Source organism: Telmatherina bonti (genome assembly GCF_933228915.1).
Source record: "Telmatherina bonti genome assembly, chromosome: 16".
Lineage (NCBI taxonomy): Eukaryota > Metazoa > Chordata > Actinopteri > Atheriniformes > Telmatherinidae > Telmatherina > Telmatherina bonti.
In genome coordinates, this window is record NC_136614.1 from 32,757,002 (window position 1) to 32,765,778 (window position 8,777).

An 8,777-nucleotide genomic window follows, 5' to 3' on the forward strand; every position below is an offset into this window, starting at 1 on the left:
GGATTAAATTTCCCTTTATTTTATGATCTTTTCTGTTTTAGTACAAATAACTGTAATACTTGAAATATGATACAGTTTCTTTGTTATTTCATAACTTTCCTTAAACTGGTCAAAGGAAATACCTTAGTTCAAAAAATATTTCATTTTAAGGATCAGATATTAACTTGGATGAAAGAATATTTGCAAAACATTCAGGCAGTGAGCGAAGAGGCCGTTTGGGCAGACAGAGCTCATTCATTTCTGTTGACCAAGATCTTCTCTGAGAAGGTTTGCTTGTAGAAACCGAGCATGTATGCAGCGCCAAAGATAGGAACCCCCTCAGAAGGCACAGTTACATGCTGACAGTTTAGCTGTTTGGTAAACTTTCAAACTGGTTGCACAGAACAGACAGAACCAGCTTCATAAATATCCCCAAAACATGAAATGTCATCCTCAGAGAGTCCGCTTCAAAAGGACAAATAACAATTTAAAAAAAAAAAAAAAAAAGTTTGCTACTTGTTCCTGCACTGGTTCTGATGGTTATCAGACATTTGGACGTTTTGTTTAGAAAGATGGAAAAATTTACTATAATATAATCAAATATTTATATTTTTATCATTAACCTACTTCAAATATCTTACAACACAATGTCCCAATCTTCTATCCAAGTCAGGGTCACAAGTGGCTCCTTCCACGTTGGTTCCTGTCGTTTTGTCGAGGAATAACTGCATCAAATTCCTGCAACACGGTGGCAATATGGTCGTTTGGTTGGAAAAAGTAGAAAATGTAACTGCTTTTTGTAAAGGTTTTACACTTTTACACTTTATGCTTCATTTGAAAATCTAAAGATTTGTGATTCTTGAAAATAGCAAAATTGCTGCGGTAGATATTCATGAAAAGTGCTACTTTTTGGTCAAAGGGTCATTTGTGGCTCTGATTGAGTTTTATTTAGCCAGACTGGGGGGGAAATGGTTCTTTGGGCTGTAAAGGTTGCAGAGTCGTTGTCTAAATGAATTTCAGTCACAAGCTGACAGACAGAAATTGGCCATGAAGCCATTATTAATGATTCTTCACCACAAAAGGGGAAAAAAGGGGAGCCTTTTCTCGTGAGGTTGGTTTGTACAAATTACAAAGTCTTTTCTGCGCTGAACCACATTGCACCTCTTGTTTTCCTCCTTGTGGCAGCAGTCCATGCAGAGCAAAACTGTTTAAGGGTTTGGACACGTCTGCCTGCATCAAACACTGGACTACATTATATCTGCTGTTACTTCAGCTGAACAAACTCATGCTGCTTGTTGTGCATTTTTATAAATGGGTATAATATTATCTGCGTTCTTGCTGTATTTCTCATTTAAAGATTTAATATAATCAAAAAGAAGAAAAAGACAGAAGCCACTTGTTTTGCTTGAGCCTGACGTGCATCACTCCCTTCACAATTTACAGGAAGAGGTTTTTATATGCACATGTTCACTTTGTACATCCTATGTCATACATTATCATCAGGTTAAAAAGCGCTTTAATTTCATTTCATTTCATTTCAAGTTCAAGTTAAAGCAATTTGCAGCATTTAAAGCAGTTTATGTTTTTCTCCAAAACATGCAAAAGTTCCTTTGGTCCTCCATGCATGACTAACATAAAAAGGTGGTACTGTACAAAAGAGCTGGTCTTATTTCTGTGATTTTCATCTGCAATTTTCATACTTTGTATGTATATTTTGTTTCACAAAAAGAAAAGCCTTCGCCAAAATTCAATTTCATTTAATGATCAAGAAATATGTGTTACTATTTAAAAATATGCATGACATCATCGTTTGGTTTAAATGGGACTCCATATGCATTCAAACCCCACCAGATGGAGCGGAAATGGTTTATTTTCCTGTAACTGTTATTGGGTGGGGGGTGGGGGGTAGGTTTCGAACTGAGCAGTTCTTTGACATCTTATGCAATCTGATCCAAGTCAAATGAGGTGGAGTTTTGTACAATCTATGTAGACGACTGCGTTGTTTTTTTGTAATGTATTTTTGTATTTTTCATCACCTGCACTTTATGAAATGTATTGTTACAAAACTATCAAAGTTTCTCAGAGAGCTGTTTTCATTGCAGGGTTTTTGTCATGGACGACATTGTTTCTTTGAATTGGTGTAAATATGTTCGTCCACTCTTGTAATTCCTTGCGTGTATCTAAATGATCAATAACTATTAGCATGTTGATTAGCTCATTAACTGGACTGAACTTTATTTAGTTTCACACAAAACAGTTTTGCTTCTCCTGGTTGACTCAAACCATGTCTGATTTCAGTCGCATCTGGTTTTGGCTGATTTGGACTAAAAAGGAAGATTTTTTTTGGAAAGTGCACAATTAAATTCAGGAATGTTGATGCACATAGAAAAGCATTCAAACACAAACTTTTTGTGGTGAAATCTTCGACCTGCCAAACTGTGAGGATGGAGCCAGACTTGCAATAATCATGCTAATAAAAATGGTAAAAACATTTAATTCAGCATCAAACTAGATCTAAGGTATTGGTTGTCAATCATTCCAGGCTGTTTTAGTTGAGTTTGGAAAAGTTTATGGGCTCATGTTTGTGTAAAAAATGGTTACACATAATTTCTTTTTCATGATGTAAATAATCATTGTTTTGTTTTATTATTGTGTTGTTTTCTTTCTGTTTGCATGCTTTCTTGGTCTCGTTCCTGGCTTCTGATGTACTTCTGTTTAATCTGAATGCCATATATGGTGTATTTAGGTAGCAGCATTACAAAGAACATGATTATTATTCATTTTATGTTAAATATGGTGCAGTTATGAATTTCTCACTAAACCCTGTCACACTGTTATTCACATATAAGATGTTTTCAATTAGATCATCTAGACTTGTTTACACTGGATTAAGCATCTTTTTTTCTTTTTTTTTGACAAGCAAAAGGTAAGTTTAATTTTCATCCACTTTATGTAATCCCCTAAAATCATCTAATTTAGCAATATTCCTTCATGTCTATATTAACACTAGATTCTCATGTGATTGAACAAACCAAAAAGATAAGTTAACAAGTTTTTTGTGTACTTCTTTGTGCCAAAACAATCCCTAAAAGGCACAGCTTTTGTTTCTTTTTTAATAGCATCGATTTAGAATTGATTTATATTGCAGTCTAAATTGATAATTGGGAAAATTAAATGTCTCCAATTAATTAATTTTTTTTTTTTTTTTTTTTTTTTGCTAAATGCTTCAAATATAACAAAAAAAGAGGAAAGATTAGATCTTTGATGGAACTGACATCTAATGAAATATAATGCTAGCGGAATGCTGAAGCCTGTTTGTCACACTTTGTAAGTAAAATCTAGACTAAAAGACTGTGGTGGAGTTTGCTCAAGTTATTATATGGTTTTATGTTAGTTTGGAAGAGTGGTCATAAAGTCAAATTGCATACACAATGCAAACAAAGAAGAAAAACAAACAAACAAATTATTAAAGATGAAAAACACGCCAATCAAGATATTTTTGGCACAAATGAGACTCCATACCGTCAGTAGGAATTTTGAGTGTGATCGGTGTTGCACCAGCTAAATAATGAAATCAAGAACTTTCTTTACATATATATATATATATATATATATATATATATATATATATATATATATATATATATATATATATATATATATTTATCCACACTATATATGTATATATAGTGATGCAGTAGGTCCCAGAAATTTTATGCATCTAATATGATACATTAGGCATTAGGTGTTAAAATGGTAAAGTCTGGTTTGGCGTGAGAGACAACTGGAACTCCTCATAGTCTGATGTTTTTTTTAGGTGTTTGGAGTGGTGAATTACCACATTTTTCCCTGTGTTGAACTCACATGTGTTCAGTCAGAAAGATTCATTTGGAGCTAAGTGTTTCTTTGGGACCTTAAAAATCCTGTATTTATGATCTTATAGAAATAAAATATAAAGCTTACATGGTGCAGCAGATCTACAAGATGTTTCCTGCTTTATAGGTGAAGGTGGATTTACAATGAAAGCTTCCGTTCATCATGATATGACAGTTTTATGTACACTATGAGCCTCTGTATCATCCCAGAAACATTCCTACCAAAGAAAAATGGAAGCCATGTTGAAAACATCCCGTTTTACAGTTAGTATATTTTTTATTCAAACTTTGGAACAATGTACGTGTTTGCTGTTCTGTAACGTTTCAATATTGTATGTTTGAAATAACACGTTTCACACAAAGTTCAGTGTTTCTGTCAGCTGGTTTATGTTGAAAATATGTAGCACAGCACTGTATAGCCATTCTGTTTTGTCTTTTGTAGCCTTGAATGAAAGTGCAAATAAAGGTGCAAAACGTAGTTATGTCTGCGAAAATGTTTTTTCTTGCTGCACATCTTTCAGAAAAAAAAAAGCTATGAATAAATTGTTTCCACTTGCTTGGTGAAATAATGGCTTAAATTTTCCGCAGGTAGGTGAAGAGGAATTATTTTCCGTTCACTGGGAAAATGCCACAGTGGGTGTGTGATTTTTATCCTTTTCTCACAGTCATTCACAGTGCAGGATGGATCTGAAAGCAGATGAGGTCACACACAGCGATGCAAGCTAAAACAAATCAGTGCCAGTGAAAGGTTTGGACACACTTTCCATCAGACGGGGGTGGCAGCGGTCTGCAGCTCGAGTCCTGCTCCCCTACGCTGCTGCCCCCCTGAGGGCCGGTCACAAGCCTGGATAAATGCAAACGGTTGCATCTGGTTCACCTGTGTGATGATTCGCTGTGGCCCCTTCAGAGGGACGAGCTGAAAGGGAAACATAGTCCAGATTGATATTTCATACAGCTTATATATTATATACTCAGACTCGATTTGTTCTTCTGAACACTGTAAGTTTGGCAACAGACAGCTGTATAGCAGTTTGTTTCTTTCCATTAATCACCGCTAATAGATGCCTTCATGCCGACGTTTGGACAGTCATGGGGACTTTCAGCACAGTTATGAGTCCAAACTGCAGCAGATTAACAGAAATTTTCTGGAGTTGATGACAGTTGTGTTTTAAAAGGGTTCTTCTTGGGCTGTCAGGAGACTAAAGGCCAATTTATGCTGTATGCGAGACTGGTCAGCCTGGTCCCACGATGGGCCCAGCCCTGAAGGTTTCGAATGTCCCTCTCCAACATGCCTGGTTATTGGTTTTCAGGAGCACCATGAGCAGTGAACCAAACTATTAATGCTTACAATGATTAAAGTAAAAAAGAAATAAGGACAGATTCTGTCAGGAGGAAATCACCAAGTGGATCACTTTAGAATGGTGTCCTAGCGGTAGCTGGGACCTGGTCTGACTTTACTGCATGGTGCACCAGAAGTCAATGGTAATGCTCTATGGAGAAAACAAAGTGTTACTTCCACAGATCCGTTTTTTTGTATTAAGTTTGACATTTGTGGTTTTTTCACACTGGATCTGTTGTGTAGTAGGGACACTTTTATGAAAACCAAGTACGCACACACCCACATAGTATCAGGATGATACTGGTGTCAGTGCATCCATTATTAACTCCACATTACGTTTTGCTGGTGTTTGTCTGTCAGTCGGTAATTAGCAATTTCACACAAAAAGTACCGGAGCGATTGTTATGACGTGTTTCTTGGTCTAATTTAGACTCCAATAAATGTTGGAAGAGATCTGGATCAGCATCTGGATGAAGGAATGTTGTGAAGTATTCTTCCTCATTGTGAGATAGAACCATTTTCAATATATCTGCATGTAACTCCACAATAAATGGTGAGAAAATCCAGAAGTTCCCAACAGGTTTTACAAGATGTCAAAGATTAGATGTGGAACCCTGCAACAGTCTGGATACCATCCAGAACAGGAACAACATTTCTTCAATCTTAGGTAACAATTATGCAACAAACACCACAATATAGCCAAGACATTGTGGATTTATTATTAATAGATCTGGAATCTGATAGTGGATCCATATAAGATGTAGGACCAGAACAACCTGGAATCACTGTGTGGATGGAAATGAGCTGCTTGGTGGAGCTTCTCTAGTTGTATATGTTTTATGTTCAATCAATGATTCTTTCATTTTCTAAAATGTTAAGTCTGATTAAGGGTTGTGGGGAAACCGGAGCTGATCCCAGGAATCATTGGGTAAGAGGCAGGAACACCTGGGCAGGTCACCAGTCCATCACATGAGCAACACAAAGACAAATAACCATTCACACTCACATTCACTCGCAGAGACAATTTAGATCAACCAATCAACCTAACATGCATGTCTTTGGATGGTGGGAGGAAGCCAGAGTACCCAGATAGAACCCACGTACACACAGGGGGAACATGCAAACTCCACACAGAAAGGTCACTGTTTGAGCCTCATCCCAGCCAATGATCTAACCAGCAACCTTCTTGCTGTTGAAGCCACAGTGCTAACCGCTACACCACCGTGCAGCCCAAAACAAATCATTTCATTTGAAATAATAATAATAATAATAATAATAATATTAATAATAATATGTTGTTATTGCAAAACCTGTTAGGTCTGTTAATTTAGGATGACTTTGCCGTCCAGCTTTGTGCTGATCATTGCTCATTTTAACATGATGTTTCCATCATTCAGTCAATATATTAAAAATCTTTTCCCACATTGTGGAATAAGTGAAACTACCAGCCACCACATCCAGCACCTTCAGAGCAAACTGGAATGGAAGACAGAGGGTGAGTGTGAATCCCACCAATGGTACCATTTTTAACAGAAATTCATGCAGTACTGTTATGTCTTGAATTTGGGACAAAATGGCCTGACTTGTTCAAGGACATCCATCACTCACCATATTCTCATCCCAACAGCAAAGCTGGGGGAAGAGGGGGGAGGTTGTGGAAATGCCTTTAAGCCAGTCAGTTAGCAATAAATCTGCCTGATCTCTGATACTTTGGAAGTCAATAAGTCAATAAGTTCGGAAGGAACATTTTGATTAAACCAAGAAAATGGACGAGGCTGAGCCTGTTTGAGCCTCTTGAGACAATTAATCCCAGCATTTCTCACAGCTGCCTAAAATTAAATGATGTTGACATCAATATAGCAGGAACGCCATATGGGCGACTGATGATACAGACAGCAATCATTCGTTTGGAAAGAAGAGTTGACATACAAATCTGGTGTATTTTCACAAAACTCAAACTCCACCTCATGTGGACTAAAACCCTTTTCGATAAGAGGTTTGTGTTAGGTTTTAAATTAAGTGCTCTTGCTATGAAGTTTGCAGTTATGTCTTTTTATTTTTCATGGATATTTTTATTGCATAGCAAAAAAATATGAGAAGTCAATAAATGAAACCGACTGAACAGCATAATATGTTTCACCTTGGTGTTGATCATTTGATTTAACCTCTGGCAAATTCACGATTGGTAGATTATGTCCTTGTGGAAACAATTTCAATTCAATTCAATTCAACTTTATTTGTATAGCGCCACTTCACAACAATGTTGTCTCAGGACACTTTACATACACATCATTTCAAGCCAATTCATACATATCCTATAATAGAAACCAACTGATTGCATCGAGTCATAACTTCGATCCAATCCCCCATCCAGAGCTGCACGCGGCGACAGTGGGAAGGAAAAAACTCCCCTTTAACAGGAAGAAAACCTCCGGCAGAACCCGGCTCAGGGAGGGCAGCCATCTGCCTCGACTGGTTGGGGTGGAGACGACAGGAAAGACAGATCAACATGTACAACTGCACTTATTCAGGAAGACCTGCGGAAAAAGGAGAAATAAGTTAGAGACGGCAATACTGGCATATATTTATACATTAATATATTAGAGAAATAGAGCGAGGTACTTCTCAGTGCATCAGGTAACATCCCCATTGCTACATAAGTAAAGGTTGGCTAGACTACCCATAACTATAAGAGCAAAGAGCAGAACCTGGACAGTTGGGTCCCGTACATGCAGACTCCAACTCAGGAGATGCTCATATCCTAACTATAAGAATCATGGAAAAGGAAGGTTTTCAGCTCGATCAGAGGGAACAAGGCAATAAATGTTGTACTTGTCATGGAAAATGCCACGATTTATCCACACACCATAGTAACCTTTGCAGCTTTAAATACCTGGGAGTCCACATCATCGATGACCTCACTTGGACACTGAACACAACACAGACGGTGAAGAAGGCTCAACAGTGGCTTTACTTCCTCAGGAGGCTGAGGAAATTTGGCATGTCGCCCAAGATCCTCAGCAACTTCTACAGCTGCATCACTGAGTCCATCCTGACCAGCTGCATCACCGTGTGGTGCAACAGTACTACTGTGAAGGACTGCAATTGCTCGCAGAAAGTGGTAAAGACAAAGATCACCAGGACCCCTCAACCCTCTCTGCGGAGCATTTACCATCAGAGTCCGCAACAGAGCTGCCGCCATCATCATAGACCCCACCCACCCCCAACATGGACTATTACACTCCTGCCTTCAGGCTGGAGGTACAGAAGTGTGAAATGCAGGAATACCAGACTGAAGAACACATTTTACTCTACTGCTATCAGACTCCTGAACAGCTGAGCAACACTTTTCATTGTGTACATTCTTTAATAATTGGTCATTTCCATTGTACTTTGCATGCTTCTCATTATCTTATTACCATTTATCTATTTTATTTATTGTTTCATACATCCTGCTTTTTATACTCTTGGCATCCAGTTCAAGGAAACATGTTTCTTACTGTGCACACAATAATAAAACGTTGAATTTTGAATCTTTGTATAAAAGCTGGTTTATTGTAAGGAATGAGATAAGATGGTGGTTG